Consider the following 25,994-nt stretch of genomic DNA (forward strand, 5'->3'; position numbering starts at 1 on the left):
AAACTAGAGTCAAACACAGAATGTACTGTTATTAAACATACTGTTCTGTTCAAAACAGAACATACTGTTATTTTACATTAAAAAATATTCACTAATATTGATATTGTTTTAAACATTTCCAATAATAATACAGTTCAGGTTTTCAATACAAGTAAGTTATGTACCATTATGGTTCCTTATGTTTGTGTGTAAGTTGTACTTACAGTGGAAAAGGCCATTTTAATTTGTTCCTAAGTTTATATATAGAAGTGCCTAACAAAATTTCAGGGAAAAGAGAACTAAAAATTTAGAAGAACTCTGCCTCCTTTGATCTTTTCCCTAAAAAGGTACTGGTTTATGCACACATAATCACATAATTATTTATGTTGGAAGGGACTTGAGATCTAGTCTGGTGCTGCCTGCTTAAGTCCAGTCAGCTAGAACAGGTATTCCAGAACTTTGCTCAGTTAGAGTTTGAGTATCTTTCAGGATGAAGGCTCTGCAACCCATCTGTGCAATCTGTTCCACTGTTTGACCACATTCACAATGGAAGAGTCTTTTGTTTTGTTTAGCTGTTCCTCATGGCTCCAGACTTTCTCCCAAACCTCAGGGGCTTGAGATTCCTGAGGGTCAGTCTAACCTATCAAGAGGGGTGAAAAAGGCCTCAACCATTTCTATGCCACTGCCGTGCCTTGCAAGGTCTCCTAATCCGTACAACAGCAGGCTCACATTTTTCTAGTTTTCATTTTCCTTCTCTTATATGTAGAAGCCCTTCTTGTTGTCTTCCATGTCATGGCAGATTCAATCCTGTAACTCCACTCTCAGACAGGGTATTTGTACTCCTCCTGGGCCACTTGGCCCTGATTCCATTTCTTGTATGCTTCCTTTTCAATTCCGAGTTTTGTCCAGAGCTACTGGTTCAATTATGTGGACCTCCTGTCTTGTTTGTTTGACTTCCTGCACTTGGAAGGAGACCATTTTTTAACTTGAAGGAGGAAGATCCTTGAAAATCAACCAATTCTTCTGGAACCTATAATATCTATGACTGTGTCCTATGGGATTCTTCCAAGCAGACACTTGAACATGAACAATATGAACACCAGGGTTGTGGTCCTATCTTTTGACTTTTTTCCTTCTTTGAAGGTTCCTGAACTCCACATTCTCGTGGTCATTGCAGAAAAGACTGCTCCTGAATCTCACAACCTGACCAATTTCTCCTTCCTGGCTAGCATGATAAGCCTCCAGAACACCTGATCTCATCAGAACACATTTTAAGAAGTTACCACCCCTACAATGCAGAAAGCTGCGCTGTTTTCTGCTGTATCGTCCTTCTGGCAGAGTAATTACATTGCCTCAGGAGAACTGAGGCTTGTGAATGTGAAACTCATAGAATCATGGAACGGTTTAGGTTGAAAGGAATCTCAAAGATCATCTACTTCAGAAGGACACAAAATTTAAGAAACACATATTTTTACATTGTAAGATATATTAACACATTAGGAAATTCATATAAAGAGTTGTAAAACACTGTCTCAGTCTTTAATGAGCTGAGATTCTTATATTCATGAATAGTCAGCATTAAAATTTTATGTGAAACCTTGCCTGAAGCTCAGTCTTAACCAAGCTACTCTTTATACAGGATTGTTGTGTGCTTCTTTTTTGATGAAACTAGAACATAATTTAGGATGTATGGGAGGCTGCAAGGACTAGTACTTGTTCAGCTTTTAGCAAAGCCTTGTGCCTGTCTACTGAAGAATTCATCCCCTCTTGAATTCCACTGGAGTTTAAGATAGCTTGTTTAAAAAGCTGAATGGAGACTAAGCACATATTTACAAGCACACAAGCTGATAGAATTGCCTCTTGTCTCTTAATATCTCAATTTTTTGTGTGAATTACAGATAGCATTGCAGACAGAAGATAGCTCAAATCTTTCTTATACAAGCTGGCTTCCTTTTGACCCTAGTGACATAAAATGGTTGTATATTCTTTTCTAGAAAGGGAGGTTCAGTTCAGAAGCTTTACATATAGAAATTTACAGAAAAAGCAGGGGTTAATAATACCTAAAGCACAGGTAAGTAACCAAAATAGTGGCTAAATAAGGTCTTGCTTTTATTTTTAATTCACAAGGCAAGCTATAAGAATACAATAATTAAAGGTAGGGCTGCTGGCATCAGTCATGCATTTTTTTCAGTGGTATGATTCAAAACAGGTGTCATTCTACCCTTTACATTTCCATTTCACACAAATTCTAACCAGATAGTTAGTCTCTCTGCATATTTTACACTGTATTTTTATTGGTGTCAAAATTTCCATCATAATAATGAAGTATTCTGTCTCAATTGTGAAAGTACTTGCTAAAAGAAACTAGCAAGTGAGGTTGCAAAAGCCACTTTTATCTCCTTTCACAGGGAAGCAAAATGGTAACACAGGAAAAATAAAAATGCATAAATTGTCTTGATATACATGTACATATATGCACACTTTGTCATCTTCCATGTCCTCAAGTGACATAGCCACATGTGTTTTAAAAATTCCAGGGATGGTGACTCCACCACTTCCCTGAGCGGTCTATTCCAATGTTTGACAGCCCTTTCCATTAAGAAATTTCTTCTAATAGCTAATGTAAACCTCCCATGGTGCAACTTGAAGTCATTTCCTTTCATCATGTCACTTGTAACATGGAGAAAAGATTGACCCCCACCTTTACTAAAACCTCATTACATATAGTTATAGAGAAGAATAAGGTTCTCCCTGAGCCTCCAGGCTAAACATCTCCAGCTCCTTCAGCCACTCCTCATAAGACTTGTGCTCCAGCCCATTCACCAGGGTCCTTGCCCTTCTCTGGACTCCCTGCAGCACCTTTTATTTTTCAGTAAGATTCAATAAAGCTTGTTGTCAAGGTTGCCTTCCCAATTAAACTGAAAGGAAACTATTTAGCTAATAGAAAGTATTACACTGGCATAAGATGATTCAACATTAAGATAATAAGGAAGGAGGCTCAGACAGGACTCAAGCCAGGCACAGGCAATGTAAAGGCAGGAACAGCTGGCTGAGGCAACAAATTAAGAGATAGCTGTGGTGAGGAACAATAAAAGCACCTAGGTGCTGGTAGAGAGACAGAGAGCACACAGAGCCAGCAAGGTGGAGGCATCTGAACAAATACCTCCGCCACACACACAGCAAAAATGCTATGCTGAGGAGATTTAAAAAAAAAATCATTATTTTTACATCCCAGGACAAGCCAGTTCATGGGGTCCAGACTGGTATCTGTGTTTCTTGTTGTTTTCCTACGTCATGTCAGACTCTAGCTGCTCACTTGTCACGAATGCTGTGCACGATAAGCAGCTTTCCTGCTGGCCTCTCACACAGCTTGCTGTATCTTTAGGAGATCAATCACAGTGCTCTAACTCACACACCTACCGTGGCCAGCTTTCCCCCTACTCTAATCTGCCTTAGTTTGTTCTTTCTGCATCACAGAATTTTAATTTGTGTTTGCATCCTTAAAACACTTCAGATACACCTCTGCTTCTATGTTTGACCATGAGAATCCACCGACTCTTTACATATTTCTGTATTTGGAATGAGGCCTAAATAAAAGCTGAATTTAGTCCACAGCTCTTGCCCAAGCCTTGAAAGTCATTCTGGATTATCAGATCAGCAGTGTATCATTTGGATTACAGCCCTTTTCAGAGCACACAGGCATGGAAAATTCTCCATGCAAACTTGAAAGAGAAGACATAATACCAATTTTTGTTCTTGTTTAATTTACTGACCTTTTTTTAGTCCTTCAATGTGTGTTTCTTAAGCGGTGCAGGAATGAGATGAAAGAAATGTTCTGATGTTGCTGTCAGCCAGATACATCGTAAATTGTATCTAATATTAAACTGGATTTAAGATTAGCTGTGTTGAAGAAGTCTCAAGTGAAATACCCTGCTGCTGTCATCAATCAACTACAACACTGATGAATTTCTTACATTTACTATGAATTACCTATAATGCTGGCATCTGGCTTCATACAGGATGCTAATTCTCAGTGTCCAGGACACCAAAGAACCTGTATGGCACAGTGCTTCAGAGATGCAGTGGCCATAAAAACCAGTACATAACAAACTTAGTTAATCATGCAAATTCTTTCATTGTTTGGAAGTAAGCAAAGGAGCCACAGATTTGTTTGTGCTCTGATGGGAATTTCATTAATGCAAAAAATACTTCTAAAATACTACTCATTTATTTAACACTAGGGACATGCTTGGTGCAGCTGAGGAACTCTGAATGAAAAACTGTATTAAGCATCCTGGATTCACCCAAAAAAATCAAGTAATGACACTGCAATTACTGACAGGTAGAGACTACCTGGCTCACTTAGTCTTACAGAGCATTCCAATGCATGGCCTAAAGCAGTCTTTTGTCACTCCAGAAAGGGATACATTGCCTTAATACTCCTCCCACGTTCCTGCATGGCAGAGGAAGGATGAGTGACATAAATTTGCCTTTGCCAGCTCACTGCCCTGGAGAACACCCACAGAAGCTGCCACTTTGTACAGCCAGAGCCACAGATGCTGGCTCAGGAAAGCAGTGGTCCATGTGAAATGCAGTCACTAAGCAAACTGGAATTATTGAATATAAACTACCTTTTCCTGATGCTAGATTCCTTTTAGGGGCTTGATACGTACATCAGGTCACTCTCTGCATCACCATCCTTCATATAGGATTTCTGTTTCAAGTCCACAAAAGATCTTACTTACTAAGCAAGACAGTAAATGTTGCAAACTTGTAGGGTATGACAGACCTAATAATGAAAGAACCCATAGGTCATATTATCCTGATATTACTAACTGAAAACTGACCCAGCTGATAATGTTTAATATCATCATGTGAAACCTTGAAAGAGGTGTCTTCAAAGAACTCAATGGTTTCAGTTTAGACCTACAGAAATTTAGACTTCATCTGATAATACTAACAGTGGTGGTGATCTAAGAAAACAAAAAAACCCTGACAAATAGTCTTGAAGAATAAAAAATTACTTACAAAGCCATCAAACTTATTAGTACTGAGCAAGACATGGTGAGGATCTGATATGCAGAAAAGCTTTGCTTATTTTGGCTATTTAGTGTTTGAAAAGCTTCGACTGCATAATTGTCAAACTGGCAGGGTAGCTCTTGAAAGTACCAAACCAATTAATGAACAGTGTAAACATCATTAAACTAAAAGGCTTTGATAATCACTATATGGGTAAGCAGCTTTTTTTCAGATTTTGATACGCTTGAATTGTGCATTCATCAGTGGTGGAAACACAATTGTATCTGTATTTCTTTATATTTTAGATATACTTTAATACTTCATAAACCAATAGCATCTCCTCCTCTGTGCTATAATGAAATAGCTCTGGCAAGCTTCTTACTCCCTTTTAGCCTTCATTGGTTTTTGCTGTTTGCACAAGGAAGCTAGATTCTGCTAAAAGATTCCAGCCAAGCTTCCAGCTATACCTGTTTAAAGACCTTATACTGGCTACATGATCACTGTGGTTGAATTTACACCTATCATCATAGTAATGCTGTATGTATGCTGTACTCCTGTCTATACACACCTACTGGAAGACCATACTTTCTGGTAGTTAGAATAGACTTTGATTTTTTAAAGTTGTTTAGATGTGCACAAAAGAGTTGGGTGGTATTACTGAATAGCAACTAAAAAGCTTACATTTGTGCTAATCCAGCCTTTTTTACTTACGGGCCTGTTGGAGCCTAGATCCTACGACTGGAGTGACATGAAGGCAAATGCAAGTCCCAGCTTATTTCCATGCACAGGATCACTGTGATGTGTGGAGATGCATTCTGGAACAGAACTGCCAATCTTAGGGTACCCATTCACTTCACAAAGCCCAATTAGCTGGAGTTATGTGGGCATCACAGAATAAGGAAAACTTGTTCAGAAGAGCTAACAAAGCATGACTCAAGGTCATTAGAGCAGCTTGGAAAACACTAGATCAAATAATAGTGAAATGAAAGTACTGCAAGTCAATTCTCATTTTTCTGGACATTTCAGAGGTTGGCCCATGACTCCTAAATATATATAAAGGGATTATGGATTTTATAGAGCAGGGTCAGTTTAAGGTGTATGCAAAGAATTTATACCACTAAGAAAGGAATATGATTGCTAATCATTCTTGATTAAATCAGGGCACATCAAAAGCTTCAGAAACTATTATAATGTAGAAGACTAGAAATAGCAAAATCCCCTTGAGTTTAGGATTCTATGACACAAGATTTCTAAGAGTCTCTAAGCAAAGATTCAATCCTGGCCTGAAGAAAAGGGCAAGCTTTTTTGTCCTATACATGTTTAGTATACTTATGGTGTTTATTTAGTCTCTTTTTTTTTTTTTTTTTTGCAAAGTGCTTGAAGATACCTTGAATGTGAAAGAAGCTTTAGAAAATCACATTCTATACACTGCTAATCACATATAATTCATAGCGTGAATAGGATAAATTTGATTTTCATCTTGTTGGTTAATGGCCATCTCAGCAAGTACAAAATTGTGAAATTGCAGAAAATTTTCCCTTTTGTTTTCAGGACATTGTAGAGCATTTTACAAGCTATGTAACTAATTTTCTATAAACCATTTTGCTTTCAACTTACTTTATGACTGCCTGACAAAGATATGCTTGTGAGGAGAATTTAGCAATTATTCCCATGCTCTGCAATCTGAACATTTTGGAAAATTATTAAGCATTAACCAGAAATGTTATGGGAACAAGCTTTTTAAAACCTTATATTGATGCAGTTATATATCAGTGTGGGACATTAAGAAACATTGTAAATCTGAGAAACCATCTACCGTATTTAAGAGGAACTTCAATGATGGGATGAATTCAAATAATGCAACCTCATTGAGTAAACAAGGTGAAGGATGAGTTTAAAAGGTGCTGGAAGAGGTGGCTTTTGATACTGCAAGGGAAATAAGTAGAAGCCACAGCTCAGATGTTTGGTGATGTCAAGGAGGCAGTCTTGGCTTTATAGTACAGACCAATTGTCCCTGTGCAATGGGAGAAGAGTGGTTCTTCAGCAATTTTGTCTACAGACTTGCTTTAACATTTTGATGATGTAGAGAAGAGGTTCTTAGGGTAGTGATGTAGTAGAGATGAGTGTAAAGACCCTTTAAGATCCACAGTCCAATGAAAAATCTGCTTAGAAACTCTGTGTTACTTTCAGATCACCTCAGCTCAGAGAATCTTTGTTACCAGCTGCAGGAGATAATTTAGGTGGTGTGGTGACAGTCAAGGGAGGAAAATGGTATCCAAAACACAAACATTCTAACTCTTGCACTTTTAGAATATGCATTTGTAAAATTTTCTATAAATGTTTTCTGGCTGCAGCAGAGGTGACACTGACCTGACAGAAAGAGCACTACAGAGAGCAAACTGTCCTGCCTAATAAAATATTCTACAAGTTTCACTTTACTGTGCTTCTCTTTCCACCTTCTACTGCATCTGATTAGGATATAAAACTCAAGGTAGCCACTGTATCTGTGTTTTCACAGGGTCTCCTACCATGCAGGCTCAAAACAAGCTGGAAATGGGATGACTACTGAATAATGGTAACACTTCAAGACATGCAAATATGTTCTCCAATCAGGAAGCGTAAGATTCTATGTTACTACAATAAGGTTGTAAGGCAACACATGTAATTTTCTGATGGCATGGCATAGCTAAAATTATAAAGAAATCAGAAGTAGTTAAGATCTTCCAATAATCTAAATGTCTCTGTAATATTTGAAAATACAGGTGAGTCATTAATTTGCCACATTTATACAGACTCTCCTGCCTTTTAGCACAGATAATTTTGATTTGAAAATTAAAAGCTACTTTAACAAAAGCCAAACTGAATTCTGATCAAAGGAACAAAATAAAGCCAATAACACAGCAAGAATGAGAAAATACACACCTAGGAAGTAAACAAATGGAAATAATGATAGGAAGCCTAATGAAGAGAAATGAAAAATTCTTATCTTAGAGTTTTTTAAGTAACCAAGCCTTTAAGGCTAAAGTTTCTGTCAAAAATTAGATACTTTTTTCCCCTTACATCCCACATTTGAAAGCCAAATTTCTATTTCTGCTATAGGACTAAAGAATGTGTTGCATATGTTTCTTTCAGACTAGCTGCATCCTGTTAATTCACATCCTGCAACAACAGAATAAAGCAGTAGCATAGATACATTTCTGTACGCCTCTTAGAAGAGCAGCCACTTTTCTCCTCCCATAAACTTCTAACAGAACAGTCAAAAAGAAAATAGTGAATCTTCTGCCCTAAAAATACATGAAATAATGGCTTCTTTGAAATGAAACGACCCTCCTCCCCACCAATTTATAAATCAGCTAACACAGTATGTCATTTTCTTTTGCAAGAAGAGAGGAAGCAAGCAGCCTTTCAGCAACTGCAATCTGACTTAGAGAAATTGAGAACAGCTGCTGCAACATAAAAGAAATCTAAAAATACTACTTAAATTGTTCATGATAACAACAATGCCTAAAAATTGTTACCTACCTGTCAGATTTTTAGAACTGTTAATAGGTATATCATCACCTCAGCAGCAATTTTCTCTAAAGCTACATAGCATGAAATGCAAAACATAACCCAAATAATATGAAGTTTTATTCTTTTTCCTAAATATAGCAATACAGATCAATTCAGAAAATATGAGTCAAAATAATTAATGACAAAAATGTGCAATTGAATAGGCCAAAATAATTTTTATATCTAGTGTTTTATATCTAGTTTTATATCTAGTGACTTCATCAAAGCTGTAGGGTGGACATTCACTCTATACTTAACCAAGGTGTGATTAATCACACCCCTGTCTTATGGGGATTTATACGCTCCCTAGATCCAGAGTATTTGCAAAGAGAAAGTGCAGAAGTTCTTTTCCTCTGATAATAAAAAAACCTGAACTATCTTAAAATCACAACTCCAAATTCATTTAACTTTAGTGCATTTTATATGTATTAAAAGGCATTTGACCTTGATGCATTTTATGTGTTGACCTTAACGCATTTAACCTGTGTGGGTGACCACACACTGAAACAGATTGCTCAGAGAGGTTGTGGAGTCTCCCTCACTGGAGATATTCAAGAGCCTTCTCGAGACAATCCTGTGTAACATGCTCTAGTGTGATCCTGCTTAAGCAGGGAGGTGGGACCAGAAGTCCCATTGTGGTGCCTTCCAACCTTAGCCAGTCTGTGAACCTCAGGTACAGGAAGAAGTAATAGACACATTCCCACCTGCTCACATTATGGAAAACCACCACATAAACACATAATTACATAAAAAATATATGTATGCACATATATACATTTATATAAATAGACACTTACAGGGCAGGCCAAATGTATAGCCAATTGCTGATGCTGTCCTCAGTCAATCACCTTATAAAGGATGTACCTGACATTTTTTTTCTGTATTTTCTAATTTCCTTTCTGAAAACTCCAGCTGATTCACTAGCTGCATTATAGCATTATCTGTGTTTACATACTGTTGCTGAATCCTCTAGATATAGTATTCTACTTTATGTATATCAACAATGTTGACATTTCCGATGTTTTCATATTTATATTTTGAAAATATGTTGACCACAAAAGAAAAACAAAAAAGTAATCATGTTGGGCTTTCTCTGCAGCAAAATAGCTCCATCTCTAATATTAAATCTATTTGCTACTATATAGAAGCTGTGCCATTTATGAGCTGTGATACATGATATATTGCTCACTCCTTCAGATGCACACTAAACATAATTTTGACATGTAATTGATTATTACAGGGGCTTCAGCTTTCCCCCAGATTTCAGGGAAGGTGAGTGGCGATGGAAAGAATCTGGACCCTATCTGTGCTGTAATTTTTTTCAATGCCTTCAAAATTTCTGTAACTTTTACATTTTAGAACTCTAGGAACTTCACTTTGAACAAATTTCAATTAACACTTGTTCCTTGAATTATATGCCTTTGAAGATTTCACCTGGAAGGCCTCCCTGAAATTTCTTCAATAGACTACTTTTTCACTTACATTTCAATTCAAGAATCATGTCTCTGAAATGTCATTTATTAACCAGGTATGAATCAGCCATTTTCACTGCATCTGTTTCCTTTGGCCTTTTATTTCCCAATTAATTAGAATAATTTTTTATTTTTATGTTATTGCAGTACTGTAGATTTACTAGCTGTTTTATAAATGTGAAGGAAAAAGTTGCTGTTATTATAATGATTAACTCATGAGCTGAAAGAGCAGAAGACCATAATGTAAGCATTGCACCTCATTCTGCAATTAGTACTTAGGATCATTGTGAAATCCTACAGAATTCTTTATATTATTTTTAGGAAATTACCCATGTACCAAGACAGGTGCAGCCATGATGGAGAGTGGTGAAATACACTGCCTGCCCTTCTCTTTTTTGTCCCCTCACAGTTTAAACCACATGGTCAGGAATTCAGTGCAGAATCTGTTTCAGAGTGGCCTCGTGGCTGTGTCAGCTCCAGTGAATGAGCTGCTCCTATCAGAGCTGGTAGCCCCTGACTCTGCAGATGCTCTGCAGGGGACAAGGCTCAGTGCTGGCCACATGTGCTGCAACCCAGCTCTCCTCACAACAGGGTTCATCTCATGGACGACTTACGTGGGTGCTCTGCTCATAGTGTAAAGTGACAGGAGGCAGGAGAGAGCTTACAGAACTCAAAATGTGTTGGAGGACTGAAAATGTAAAACCTGCTGTTAGGAAGATTTTAAATCATATATTTTCTTTTGGCCTCATGAAAAAACAACATGGAGAGCATTTCACGATAAGTAGAGATTGAATTTCTATTTGCCTGCAACCCCTTGTGCAATGATGAAGCACTATTTTAAATTCTCAACTACTGAGAAAGCACTAACTGCACCAATTTAACAGAAAAAAAGAACAAGACAAGAAAAAAAAAGAGATGGGAAACAATTTTCTTTATTTTGAAGAAGTGATGGTGAAACAAAATGAAATCCAAATTCTTAAAGGAAGCTTCTGCTTTTATCACATGGAAACAGCAAAAATATGTCCATGTAAATTGCTTTTCTAACTTCAAAATATACATGTGGAAGCATCTAGTTCTGTCATTGGAAAACCTGCTATCAGTGTTTCCATACAGCATGAGAACCTGGAAAATGAGATTCTAAAAATGCAATTATTCAAGGAAGGAAACAATTTTTTCAGTGGGTTTTCTTCCTGCTATCATTGAAAGCACACTAAGATAAAATCTCCCTTCATTGAAAAATTTTATATACAGCTAGACCTCCTTATATTCTCCTGATACTTATTCCAGCTTTTTATCTTATTACAATGATTATTATAACATGTGTGCTTTGAAATTCTTTGGATGGCAGAGTTAAATTTCAGTACTTTTTCACAGCTTTGGTATTGTTGAGCTGTTTAAAATTTAGAGAAGTACTTGATCAGCATTAAAAAATTTAGAATACTTCAGTTTTTCGTAACTTCCCTTCTGAACTAAAAACTGCCAAATGTGTGCTTTAGGCAATTAAGACAACTCTACGCAGAATGAATGAAAATATTTTCCTGGGTCAGACTGGCCATTTGTATCTACTATTGGTTTCTGCAATTAAGGAATTAAGACAACTCCAATTAACCAGGAATTAATGAAAATCTTTTCCTGGGTCATACTGGTCATTTGTATTGATTATTGGTTTCTGATTGCAATGCCTTGCTTCACAGAGTACATTAATCTTAGTTACTGGATGTACTGCATTTGTCTTGGGAACATGGTGTACAGTGTAGTTCAGACTGGCAACTTCTACCTCCTTTGGAAGCCTACATAAATAAGTATCAAACATTCTAATAGAATTTCCACCTTTTGATTAGAATAGTTTTTCCTTGCATTTTCCTTGCATAATTTAATTAGCACACTCTCAAACTCATGATTTACATATAAAAAGCAGAGATTACTTTGAAATAAACCAAATGCTCCATTAAAGAAGTGATAAGATGAATAATTAGAAGCAAAAAAAAATTTTTGCACTTAGGCTCAAAACCTACTTTCTAGTAAAGTGGCTTCCAATCAAACAAAATTTAACAAACAGAGAAGAACCACAGAAGTATTTCTCCCTACCTGAAATAGCACTGGAAACTGTGCACAATTTAGGCTCTATTGCCTTGGGCAAGGGGATAGCAGAGCTAATCAGAGATTTTGATTGCCATTAATTCAGAGGGCAAGGGGCAGTGATTTGCTTTATACTTCCATTTTTCTTGCAAAGCATCTGGTCTCCAGCTTCATCGACCAGACTACCTTTACTGCAGCCAAGCTGGGATAGCCCTATTTCCTTCAGTAAGGTAAAATCAGTGGTTAGACCTGTCTAACCAAAAGGATCTGGAAAGACTACTCAGTTTAATGTGGCTTGGATGAAACACAGTAGCATCTCAGAATGAAAACACGTTTATTGCTTTTAATTGCTTCCATCTCACAGGTAGTAGTGGAAGAAATTATTTACCCACTTGCCAAAAAGTCATGATGGTAAGGCTGGATTTGGAATGGACCACATAGGAACTGTGTCTTGTAAATCTCATGGAGATGCTGGAGTTATAGGACAAAGGAGACTGCAACCTTCTGGTTATATTCTAGAAACATCCACAACTTCCAATGGTTTTTTTTTTTTTTTTTTTTCCTTCAAATAAGATTAAGAAGAGTTCAAAATTTAGATGGAATATAAAAAGAATTAAGCATAATGTGTAGTGTTCATAACTATGGTCATAATTAGAGCATAAAACCAAGCAGGTCCTATAAAAGATAAACCAACAGTTGCACCAAATGCAGGTCTTCTTTCAAAGGCTGAGAGATTGTGTGTAGAGGGGTACAAGGCAATTTTCGGACTCCTTTCACCATTTCAGCTTCACAGAGCTGTGTTAACTTCTGCTCATATATACCCAGCAAACTAAAGAGCAGTTCAGTTGCATGTAGAGCTGATTTGTAACACTGAAAGCTTTAACATTACCTAAAAAAGAGCTGCTTCACTGAATGCTACTAGAGATGATTGGGATTACACAAAATAAATAGGATTGATCAAGCAGTAAAAACAGTAGAGACACATAAGGTAATGTGTGATTTTGGATGAAAATTATAAATTCTGGGGCATGCCCTCAATACTGAGAAAAGACATGGATAGAAAGAAGTTGATTAATAAGGGAGAGTAAAGAAAAGACATAATTTTCCTTTCTTACAAATTCCTGAACTCTTAAAAAACCCAAAACCTCTTCTCCCTATAACCCATCATTTCAAAAATTATTCCCACATGTGCTCTAATGAATTCTGCCTTCAGAAATACTTTCTCGATGTGAAAGTGTATGGGCAGGGATTTAAGACCTGTTCACACCAGGGAAGGACAGAAAAGCAGAATAACAGCAAAGGAGGAAAAATGAAAAATAGGTTTAATACCGTGGTGAACTTACTAAGAGTGTTTGACAGAAATGTGGGGGGATCTTGTAGGGAAATTGCTGTTCATGGGCTGTGAAACTCATTTTACAAAAAGGATTTGAATGAGCCTCACTTCTAGCTCCTCTTCTTCAGCTAGTGAGTGCATTGTCTGCCTGAAAACATAGAACATTAAATCAGGCTAAGAATTAATAAGAAAGAAAATTAAATAAAAGAAGAAGGCAGGTTAAAAGTTTGCCATCAGCACATACACAGCTGTTTTTAAAAGTTTAATTAATAAAAATTCTATAATTGTGATTTGATTTTGCTATATGCTAAATCAAAATGAAGCAGCTAATTAGTAAACTAAATCTAATCTGGTCTGTATGGCAAGAGTTTCTATTGAAGTGAACTTCAAAGCATTTCTTTAAAAATATGAGCATCAAACATTTTTTTGAACAACAAAGGAATATCCTTTGATAGAAAAAATGCTGTTGTGCTATATTTGTAATATGTAATTCTTATTTGATAATTCTCAATGGAATTCTAAGGTATCTCATAATACTTTAGAAAAGTAGAAGTATACTCTAATTAAATTATAAAGCAAACTAATAACATGTCTGACAATATTGGTGTAAGTTCCGCAAATTTAAATGTTTTCTTATTTGAAAATCATTCAGCTTATTTTATATTTTTCCAAAGAAGACCTACAGCACTTTTAAAAATTGTCACATTAATATATATCATTTATAGTCATTCCAGAAAAATAAAAAAATTCCAGATTTTTTTAAGGTGATAGATTGATATAATTTTTGACTATGTCAAGTATGAAGAAATTTGTCCTTTTTGAAAACCGTCTCTTTAATTATGGAACTGAAATACATCCAAAACTGAATGCTTCTCCTTATGACCATGATGACAGTTTAGACCTACAGGAAGAGTAAAGCTTACTGAAAATGCTTTACCACAATATGTTATTCAGTATTTCCACTGTGAATTCAACTGGAATCTTAACATTTAAATGACCAGGGTATTGAGATATCCTCATAGACTGTCTTAAAAATACACAAACCACCTCTTGTTGATGCCTTTTTCTTTTGATTATGAAGTGCCTTAGGAGATCAACTCCTATCAGTATATTTAATTGCCAGACTCACAAGACTGCCAAATAGGTATCATTTCTTCTATGTCTGTACAGCCATACCTATGCATAGCTATCTATTCTTGCCCTCATTCTCACCCCTAAGGCTTTTAAGTATTTTTAAAATTAATTTCTAGCTAATATTGCTATCCCACCAGTGCAAAGAATAAAATCATTAAAATTAAAATGGTATCTATCACTGCCATACATCCCCTTCTAAGCTGCAGTTTTATTCCATTGTTCACCCTTTACACACTGTTATCTCACAATTCTTTTAAACACCCAGCAGGATTAACCTTACTGGTTGTATATGTAATGATTAATGCTGAATTGACAGTGTGCACAGGTTAAACTCTACAATAATTTACAATGTGGGGGGGGAGCTTTATGTCAAAAAGGAACTTTGCCAGCATTACTACCTGCAGTTTTCCAAGTGATCTGCAAAAGTAACTACATCAGTTTACCATCCTGTCATTTCAATGATGTCGCAAGTTCATAATGCTTTTTGTTGAACACACTTGCATAATCACAATTAATAAAAATAAATAAGTTTGTGGCATACAACATGAGTTATACATACACTTAGCTGTCTCAATATAAACTCCTTACTGGTTTACAAAAACAGCACACCCACGTGCTGAAGAGTTTTCTTAGAGGTCAAGAGTTTCAAAGCAGTCAAGTGGATTTAGACATGTAAGTTCCACTTAAGTAACAAAATAATCAAAAAGCAATTCTTAGAATTGCTGAAGCATAGTACATCATTAATTCTGAGAACCAGGCCATATTCTAGAAATGTGTTCAATGTTAGAAATAGGCAGTAAATTTAAGGAACTCCCTTTTTTCATTATATTTTTAGCTGGAAAAAATAAACAGCTAGTTTCTCCCACACATCCCTTAATGTTCATGTTTTTAAGGAGGAATACTTAGCAAGTGCATGACTCTTTCACATAATGGGTTTTTTTATTGTTTTGGTTTTTTTTTTTTTGTTTTTTCTCTTTTTGTTTTTCTTCCAAGACTGTTCGATATGTAGCTTTGTTTCAGTCTGCCATTTTTAATGACTACAAACCCATTGTTCTATATTTAATTGTTCTACATTTAAAATATTAGAAATTAAATTCTTCTGCAGAGCAGGGGTAAAACTCTTGCCGAGTTTGATGATGCAAGGGTTCTATTTCTTCTTTTCTGTGCGTCCCTTAAACAGAAAGGGGAAAAACCCCCTGTGCTAGTCTCATCTCATGCCCTTCCCTCTTTACCTCTACTCTGAGGAACAGGTAGAAGATCAAGCATTAGGGTTTGACTCAACTTAGCTCTGCTGTACACTGAGAATCCCCCATCAATTTCCTCTCAGAAACCCAGTAAAAGAGCAGTGAATCATCCTCTTTTGCAGTTCAGTGAATAAAAACCTGCCTCAGAATACTCAGCTGGAAGACTGACAAGCCAAAGTTGGTATTTCTGTATCATACACATACATTTGCCCAAGTATTATTGCAGGCAGATCTTTCCTGTATGTTTGGTTTTAGTTTACACAATGGCAGTCTCAGCTATAACAAACTTCACTCAATTTGCTATATCCCCTAGGAATTTACCCCTATCACTTCTTGAAGTATGCTATTCATTGGCACCTCTAAGTCTCCTGACATAAATTGGAAGATGCCAATGCTGTAACTCAGCTATACCTTGCCTCGCTTCATCCACATCCTGTGCATCCACATCCTTTGCAATCTTCATGTGAAGCACGTTCAGTAGTATCCTTGAAAAAAAGACACTGCTACCTCTTCCCATGGAAATCCTTCTGGACTGGTAGCAGCACAGGAGCCACTGTGGTTCCACAGAGCATACAAAAGGCATGAATTCAGCAGAAAAGCAAGACCTCCACCAGAAGAAATGGTTCAGATTATCTTCCAGAGACAGAACATGAGATTGCTCACCCATAACAAACTTGCTCAGGGAGCTCTTCCAGTTGTTTGCATTGTTTCTGTCCTGTTTCAGTGACTGATATGCATAAAGTTGTACAAATTTGTATGCATGCGAGTGGAGAAGCATGTTTATAAGTTCTGATTAAGTGGCAGCAACTAAAAGGATGGAGAGTAGCTCTAAATAGTGGAGGTTATCAGCCTTGGCTAAGGACAGACACTATAGACCAAAGGTTGCTGAATCCTGGCTAAAGAAGAAAGAAATAAGAATTTAAGGGTCTGTGAACAGATTTATTGGTAGTGGCTTCTGTGCTGTGAAGCGTTAGGAAATTTTACTTTGGGCAGAGGATGAAATGGACCTACTAAGTGTAAAAACAGTAAGACCTCTCTTGCAAACAACCATGAATACTCAGTGGCAGGCAGTTTCTCAGTAAAAGAGAAATGGCTTAAAGGATATTGAAGAAAACTGAGATATTAAGGATGATAGTTCTGAGCCAAAAGAATAACAGACTGGATAGCAAAGGTTTATGTAGCTAAAGAGAGGATGAAGGAGGGAATTGGATGTACAGTCTGCTTTCACTAATTAGTGTTTCAGTTCCTCCTCTCAGTTATGTAGGATCAGGGAGTGAAGGCCAGAAATAAAGAAGCACAGCACATGTACTGCCAACTCCACTATTTTAGCAGTGTCTGTAGTAAAACACCTGAAATCAAGCTCACTAGTGCATATATCTGCTCTCCTCAGATCTTCTGAAAAGTTTATGACAGAGAAAAGGAAATTATTTATATACACTCTTGATAATGGACAATTAATGAAATGTCACTACATATAATATATGCACCAGGTGGCATTAAGGCAAAATGATATATTACACTTAAAGTATGATGTTTCAGGCTACTATTTAAAGGATAAGATGAAGATTCAATGAAAATGACTGATAATGGAAATTAATTATGGAAGTTCCTGAAACACTGCAATTTAAATATGTTGTGGGTCTAGGCCTATAAAAATGGAAAACAGTCTGTCACAACTGTTAAGACTGTGTGATTATTAAGAGATGTCTCTGCCTGAATTAAGGTGCAAACAAGACCATATGTCAAAGTCAATAGTACTAATCTTATTTAAAATAAAATTTGAGGTAGAGAGAGATAGAAAGAAATAGAGGAGAAAGGAGGGTGGGGAGAGGAGAAAAAGAGAGAGAGACATATCAAGAAGACAGTCACCACTCATGGATCCAGCAGCACCTCACCGATCCTTTCACCCCAGCTTCTTGGTGGCAGGGGGTCCTGAGGTCATTCAAAATTTTTCACTATTTATCCATTTTACTCAACACTGAGAATGCAGACTGATTCCCACTAGAGGCAAGGGAATATTCCCTTGCCTCTAGTGGGAATCAGTCTGCATTCTCAGTGTTTCTCATCTTCTGGGTTGGTGAGTTTCTGGGGCAGGTGGGCCATGAGTTGATTATGGCGATCTCCCCCCTCTGGAATTACTCTCTACCCAGTCAGAGCTGATTTCAGCACAGTTGCTGAGTTGGCTTTCCTCGTGGCTGCATTCTTTATGTCCATTATCAGAGATGCATTCTTCTCCCCCAGATTTGTTTACATACCCCAAGGTCTGAGATTGCACTTGAACAGTAGTACCACCTTTCTCTTATCTCAATCAGCTTGAAGATCTGAATCTACTGTATTGCACTGCAGCCTTCAGCTTGTTAAAATGCATAGGGCAGGTAAAGATGTGGCTTTTCAGGTATTACTTACTATTCACAAAGGATAAAGGATGTAGACTTTGACATGATTGTGCAAATACTCTCTGTAAAACAGCTTCATTTATGTGAATCAAATCACTCATAAGAAAATATGATTCTGAAAACTCTAGGTACCTTCTAATTATTTCAATAGGATTTAATAAATGCAAAATACTTGTGAAAATCCAGTACGCATGTTTACTGAAGCAGGATTTTTCTTTACATCTTCACATCAGAAATATATTATTAAGGCCTAGTGAAGACAAAGGAGGTAGACTTTGGCTCCAGTGATTCACATGAAAAACACTGGCACACCTAAAATAGGAAGGCAAACACCTGCAGTACAATGCAGTCTGTAGAGTGAAGGGCACCCCTGTATTCAGACCCTCCACTGCCCTCTGGCAGTGCTCATTGCTTTCCACTGGCTCTGTGTCACTATGGTCCTACCACTGGCATCTGCCTGGGGCTTAAAGACACATGAGATAAGTCTGGACCACACTGATTCTCAAGAGTCACCTATGAGACCCCAAGAGTAACAAAAAGATATTACAAAGTGATTTGCTTTAAAAGGTTTCAAAAATCTAAAAATTACTCTAAAAAGAACAAAATAATAACCTGCAGAGTTGCAGTACAGGGTATTCTTTGCAGTTCTAGTGAGAAGAGATCTTTGTGAAGTATTAGAAATATGGAAAATACTGAGGGGTAAAACAACCTGCATGAAGCATACAAATGAAAACCCTGCTAGTTTTGTTCTAAGACTCTGCAGTCTTCCACTTTGCTCAAATTTGTTGTCCAAGTTACAGCTCCAAAAGAATTCATGCTGCTCCTGCTGTTGCTCCTAACACTTTGATTGCTCTAATTGTGCTAAGCACAGAAAAGCCACTTGACAATTTAAATACCTGTTTTCAACTTGATAGGATTTGAAACACTGGACATATTTAACCCCAGAAGTAAGAAAAAATTTCTAAAGGAAATTCAGCTGAACTTTGATTTCAGTGGCATTACTGAATAGCTCCTATAATCCACTGATGTTCATGTGTCCCAAAATTTCTAAATACCAATTATGAGTACAGTCTGCACTGAAGTCCACTGCCAAAAATAATCCTAGAAAAATTGTATACTTTGCCTGTTTAGGTCAAAGCAAAAAGACTGAATTAAGAAAAAAAAAACCAAAACAACAAGGAAAACACTTAACTGAAGCAAAAACAATCTGCATATTTTTATTGTAGAAGATTTTTGCTTTATTAATTTGACCATGATGTTGTAAGAGCGGAATGTCACTGCCTAATGAGTGGTGGTGGATTGACCCTGCCTGGATACCAGGTTCCTACTGACCCACTCTATCATTCCCCTCCTCAGCTGGAAAGAGTGGGGGGAGAAAAAGCTCGTCAAGACAAAGGCAACTTAATAAAGTACAAACAAAGGCTGCATGTGAAGCAAAAGGAAAATAAAGGATTTATTCTCTACTTCTTATCAGCAGGTAAAGTCCAGACACTTCCTGGCAAGCAGGGCTTCAGCATGCATAGCGTTTTCTCTAGAAGGCACATTTTGTAATAGCAAGCATGTGTGTGTCCTCTCCTTTCTCTTAAAGGCATTCCTTTATAACTGAACAGACTTCCTATGGTATAGAACATCCCTTTGGTCCTCCGAGCTCAGATGTCCTGGATGTGTATCCTCTCCAGATCTTGTCCAGCCCCGGCCTACTGGCAAGGGGAAAATGTTGGAGAGAGCCTTTCTGCTGTGCAAGCACTGCTCAGCAGCAGCCAAAACATCTTTTTTAACAAAGCACAGCACTACGAGAACTTCTGTGGGGAAAACTACCTCCATCTCAGCCAGACACAACATGTCTGTAGAGACCTGTACAAAAGAAGGTCAGCATTTATAAAAATTCCTTATGTAAAATTTATTTCTTCTGGAGCAGGTTTTCTGTGGGCCCATTGGAAAATCAGGGGCTACACAAAAGTTTCTACTTTAAGCTTGTCAAAAACCAAGAAGTTCAGAGACCTTGACTAACTGTGTCAGCTAATCCTTGTGGCAGGATGGCCAAGCCCAGGAAGTGGTGGTGAATGGAGTTACATCCAGCTGGCAGCTGGTCACCACTGGGGTTCCCCAGGGCTCAGTGTTGGGGCCGGTCCTGTGTAAATATCTTTATCAATTGATTAGATAAGGGGATTGAGCAAACCCACAGTCAGCTCACAGAGCACACCAAGTATGGAAGTGTAGATCTGCTGGAGGTCAGGAAGGCTCTGCAGAGGGATCTGAACAGGATGGATCAATGGTCCAAGGGCAATGGCATGAGGTTCAACAAGGCCAAGTGCTGGGTCCTGCACTTGGGTCACAACAGCCCCATGTAGCACTGCAGGGCTGGGGGCAAGTGGCTGGAAAACTGCAAGGCAGAAAAGGACCTGGGGTGCTGGTCCAGAGCTGTTGAACATGAACTGGCAGTGAGCCTAGCTGGCCAAGAAGGGCAATGGTATCCTGGCCTGTATCAGCAATAGCGTGGCCAGCAGGACCAGGACAGTGATTGCTCCCCTTCACTCAGCACTGGTGAGGCTGAACCTCAAGTGCTGTGCTCAGTTTTGGGCCCCTCACTACAAGAAAGACACTGAGGTGTGGAAGTGTGTCCAGGGAAGGGCAAGAGAACTGGGGAATGGTTTTATGAGGAATGGCTGAGGGAGCTGGGGTTGTCCAGTCTACCTGAAATAAGGTGGTAGTGAGGTGGGGACCAAAGCAATAAGTCTTCTCCAAAGCGACAAGTGACAAGATGAGAGGAAATGGCCTCAACTTTCACCAGGGGAGGTTTAGATTGGATATTAAGAAACATTTCTTCACAGAAAGGGCTCTTGGGCATCGGAACAGGCTGCCCAGGGAAGTGATGGAAGTGTTCAAAAAACCTGAGGGAACGAGGGAAATGGTTTAGAGGTGAACATGGCAGTGTTGGGTTAGGACCTCTATGATCTTAGAGGTCTTTTTCAACCCTAACAATTCAATTATTATATGATATAATTCTGACATACACAGTTTTTTGAAAACCTACTGCCTGAGATAAATTCAAAATACTTAATCTTAAATCTCCCTAGAAGATGCCAAGGGCCTGATGTGACCAAGTTTTCTGCTGCAGCAGGCTCTCCTCTAATAAGAACTATTGCTAAGGAAAACCACAAACCACTACTCTTTTATAAGCCTAATCATAGTTAAACACCTGTCCATTTTGTCTTCCTGATGTGATTCTAATCTTTTAGGTCTGCAGGAAAATTCCATGTTCAAACTGAGTAAGTCATGCTTTATTTTTTTCAAATGCAAATCAGTGAGAACAATAACACGTTTTCTTTCTTTTATTGTTTACTTTCAGGAGGTATATTGCTACAAACTGTGGCTAGTAATTTACTTGTTGCAATGAACAAGAACAGACAGTTCAGCAAGCAAATGGAAAGCTATGGAGCAGAAACTATGAACTGTGTTTAACTCATTGTTGAGGTATGTGATTTGGTGTAATAGTTACAAAGAAAAATACAGGCAGGCAAGAAAGAGAGCAAGGAGAGAGATTGGGAGGTAGGTTGTAAACCTTGCAAACTGGCAATAGGCATGCAGTTCTGTATCCCCTTTTTAAAGAAATTTCTTTTTGATTCATGTATGCAATAGCAGAGAAATAAAAGCATAGACAAAATTAAAATAGGGATCTAATAACTATTAAGTTAGTTAATATTTGTTAATGTCAGAATGTTCCCTACAGGAAAATTTAGAAGTTGTCTTAAAAATGACAGCCCTGCCACCAAATACATAAACGTCTTTTTATAAAACTCTTCACTGATATTCAAAATCTATTTCACTTTCTGATGTTTTTTCAGCTTTGGGAGTTCTATACTTATACACAGAAAAAACAACCATATCCCATGGCTGGCCTTTACTGTCCTCAGACATTCCTGCTTGACCTCCTCATGTTAGTGATTGCATGTTACAACAGCCTGTGTTCCTGACTGCCAAGTTTTGTTGTTTTAATTCTTTGTTTTATTGAAACTGAGCATCCATCTCAAAATTGCAACCAATAATCTTTGCACTGTTTTGTGTTATTTCTGCATAATTTCAGGAAAACAATTTCATTAATCTGCAAATGTAATCAATTAAAATGTTGCATTGTTACTTTATGTAACTTCTTCCTACAAACAAGTTCTGGAGACCAAAATGATAAATGGGTTTTAAAAAAAAGGCTAGACAAGTAGATAGGTGATAAATCCATCAACAGATACTAAATATAATGGCCTTAATTTAACATCCACTTCAGAAAGTCCCTAAATGACTTACTGCTGGAGTGCAAGACAGGGAATGAGGGCATAATTGGGTATCCAGAAGTTCGGACAAGGATGAGCTATATATGACTATTTCTGGGACTGCACAACTTTAAGACATGGCAAATGCACTGTTTATCTGCTAGTTCTATGAGCACTGCAGGGTTTCCAGTAATCTATGACATTCCTGGATATCCATACCAAAAAAGGAATCAAAAGGAAAGCAATGTGTTAAAAGTTTTTTTTTTTGGGGGGGGATAGCACCCCATGGGTTTTAATCTTATTAAATATGAATTATTGACCAAAATACAGTGAAAAGAGAGCAAAATCTTAAAATCTGGGTCAACTCAAGCATCTTACTAATCTCATCATGCATTATTGTTTCAGTTCTATCAAACCAAACTAAAATGAATATAGACTTCCTAAAAAAATCATACATTTAGAGGCTTAGCAATATATTGAAGGCATTCTTTAGTTATTAAGACTCTAGTGAGAGATATGTTAACTATTTCCAAAGGGCTTGGGTGAGGTTTTTTTGCTCAGGAACATGATGCATAAATTTGAATCTACGAAAGAGTTAATCAGATTGGGAAATATATATCCTGCATTTAGGACACATTCAATTAATATGCATTCTTCTGACCTTTCTTATCTAAGTATATTGTCACTCAATATCCTGTGAAGGATGGAGTTCATAGTAAAAGATAGTCAAGACTCTCTAATGCCCTGTAAAATTTTAATTAAAATTTGCAGAAAGTTTAGTTTTATTAATTCTTCTCTGGGCTTTGCAAACATTACTGCTCCGAAAATGAAAGGGAATATTATTAAAAGTTCTATTTTAGCAGTTTCATGAGTCCGGGCCTGTCCTTTGGTGAAACTCTACTTATTTAGTGTATTGAGTTATTTGGAATTTAGTTCCTCAACATACTATATTGTGCATTGGGAGAGGAAATATTCTAATGGCTAAGGGAATGGAGAGAGACTCTGGAGATCTGGGTTCAATTTATTGCCTAAGCCCAAATTTCCTGTAGACCTTGAGAAAACTACTTAATAGGTTTCCTGCTGTTCACATTCCTTATCGTGGAAAAATATATTTCTGTGAGATTTGGCTACTGTGGTATTTAAACATACTAAGTAACTGCTTGAGAGACACTTCAACAAAATAGGACTGTTTTGAGTTGGGAAATAGATATATCCAGCTCTCTAAAGAAGGGAGTGATGGAGAAAAGAATAACTTGACTTTTGCGTGGTGTGTTTACAAAAAAACGTCCCTAATACATGCTTTGGAAGACACTTAGAATCATAGAATTTACTGAGTTGGAAGGGGCTCATAAGGATCATCAAGTCAAATTACTTCCAGCTACAACCACTTCCCAAGGACCAGGTAGATCTGCTGGGTTTTACTAGTCTGGTCTTGTATAATGATGCTTACTCCCACAGACCAGGGCAGGGTTTTGCCCTGTCAGGCCTTGCTAGCTGAGGTAGAACATTGTGATGGTGAGTGGAGCACCTCAGGTGCCATGTCTGAGCAAACAATAATTCAGACAGAGACACCCTCCAGGCTCTGTGCAGAGCCTCTGTAGCTCCTTGTGTCACACAAATGTGTGGTGGTCACACCAAACTGCTCAATTAAGTAAAACAAATGGGGAGGTTAACCATGTCTTCTGCGTCAGCTGATCTACAAAGAGGTTTTACAAAGGAGGTCCAGAATCCCACCTGGTGAGTAGTGTATGAGCAGTATGTCTATCCTGCTGGGCATGTGAGTGACACTGGGCTTGCCAAGATACCTCTCTTTTCTCTCCCAGAGCCCACCTGCCTGTCCTCAGGGCACACTGCACACTGGCAGAGCAGAGCTAACAGGCACGGGCAGATATGGGATCTGCAGGGGACTCTTGCACACAGCAGCATAGTAGCTAACAGTAAATCAGACAAGAGGGCAAGAAAAATGGGCACTATTATGGTGCTTTTGAAGAACTTTAACTCAGTCACCTAAGTTTTTCTTAATTTTACAGAAGTGGCTAGAAGTGGCAACATGAAAAATTAGTATGGTTTCTGATTATGACACATCCTAATGCAGGCTGTGGAAGCTTTTATTTTGGTATAATGGTTTTATATTTATTGTATTTTTCTTTTGAGTGTTCCCAAAGGTGCTTTGTGGTCTTTTGTTACTTGTTCTCACTGTTCCCTATGACTGGCATTGATTTAAAATATTGATTTTCTTTTCTTACTGAAAAATAATCTTTGTGTTTTCCATTTCAACAGGAACCATTTAGCACGAATTCATGCTGAGGCTCCACGTTGCCACATTATTTTGCTGTTGTTGATATTACTTTAACATATTGCAGTGTGTTAGAACTTCCTGCCTACCACAAGTTACTCCTACAAGCTCAGTAGGAAACTCTCAGTTCACAAATAAAGAGAAACTGAGGACTAGTTTTTAGAAAAAAAGCCTTGAAAAATTCTTTTTACCCTTTAAATTCTATTTACCCTTTAAAGGCACATTGTGTCTCTTATTTTTCTTTCCCTATTAATTTTAGAGGTTGCTAATAATTTTGTCACTACTTTTTTCTTTTTTGTCTTTCTGTCTGCAAAGACTTGTAAAGTACACATACTCATTTAAAGCTGACCTGGAAAGATGCATCTCATATCTTCCATGAAACTGTGGTTGGTATTACTAACACCAAATAATGACATCTTCAGCTTTCTCAATATATATGTTTGTAATGAACAGAAAAATTATGAACAGTTTCCCACTGTGGCTCCTGTTGGAAACAATGAGCCAGACAGCAATTCCCTGTTCATGTTAATATTAAAATAAAAATTAAATGCACAGCTGAAGATAGAATGATATTTAGAAAAAGCTTGATGACACTGAGTCTGATATGTCAGCATGAATGGAAGTGGTCACTTACAAACTCAATGTGCACTGCTACTCTGACAGCAAAATCTTCAACAGATAAAAGATACTATATTTACTTTTAATTATATGCGCTTCACCTAGGAAAGAAATAGAAGCTCACAAAGCTATGATCTGAGCAAGCAAGTGACATTGTTATTACTACAGACCTTTTGAACATATGATTAGTGTTGGAAATTTAAGCACACCTTTTTGCATAAAAAAAGGTCAGTTCTTCATGCTACATATTATCTCACTTTGTTAAAGAATTCTCTAAAATTACAGAACTCTAGAGAAACTTGAAGGAGACTAAAAGATTAAAAGCAATATCCAAAGGCATAAAAAAAGCCATAGAGGGTGGAGGACATGGCCAGAGAAGAAGGAATTGAGTGTTTTAGCAGTTTCATGATGGATATATTGAATATGAGAGAGAGACATGAAACTAAGCAGTACCTAGGGATTTTCACAGCAGGAATAACAGAAGAGAATACAAAAGTGGGTTTAATCTTCTTTTCTTTCATGGGAAGTAATTATTGGCTAACAAGAAAAGTTGGAAGTCTATTTATATACTAATTTGATCTTTAGGGTAACTTAGGAATCAACAGCA

At 37.4% G+C, this 25,994-nt stretch overlaps 1 protein-coding gene across 1 annotated transcript in view; it reads right to left on the minus strand.

Annotated features, from left to right (window-relative positions):
* Nucleotides 1-25,994, minus strand: part of NALCN (sodium leak channel, non-selective) — a 223,498-nt gene that overhangs the window by 109,489 nt on the left and 88,015 nt on the right. The gene's annotated exons all lie outside the window — the stretch shown is intronic.

The sequence above is a fragment of the Melozone crissalis genome, unplaced genomic scaffold (assembly GCF_028551555.1).
Source record: "Melozone crissalis strain CALT ecotype California unplaced genomic scaffold, PUWL_Pcris_2 ptg000013l_1, whole genome shotgun sequence".
In the NCBI taxonomy this organism is placed as follows: Eukaryota; Metazoa; Chordata; class Aves; order Passeriformes; family Passerellidae; genus Melozone; species Melozone crissalis.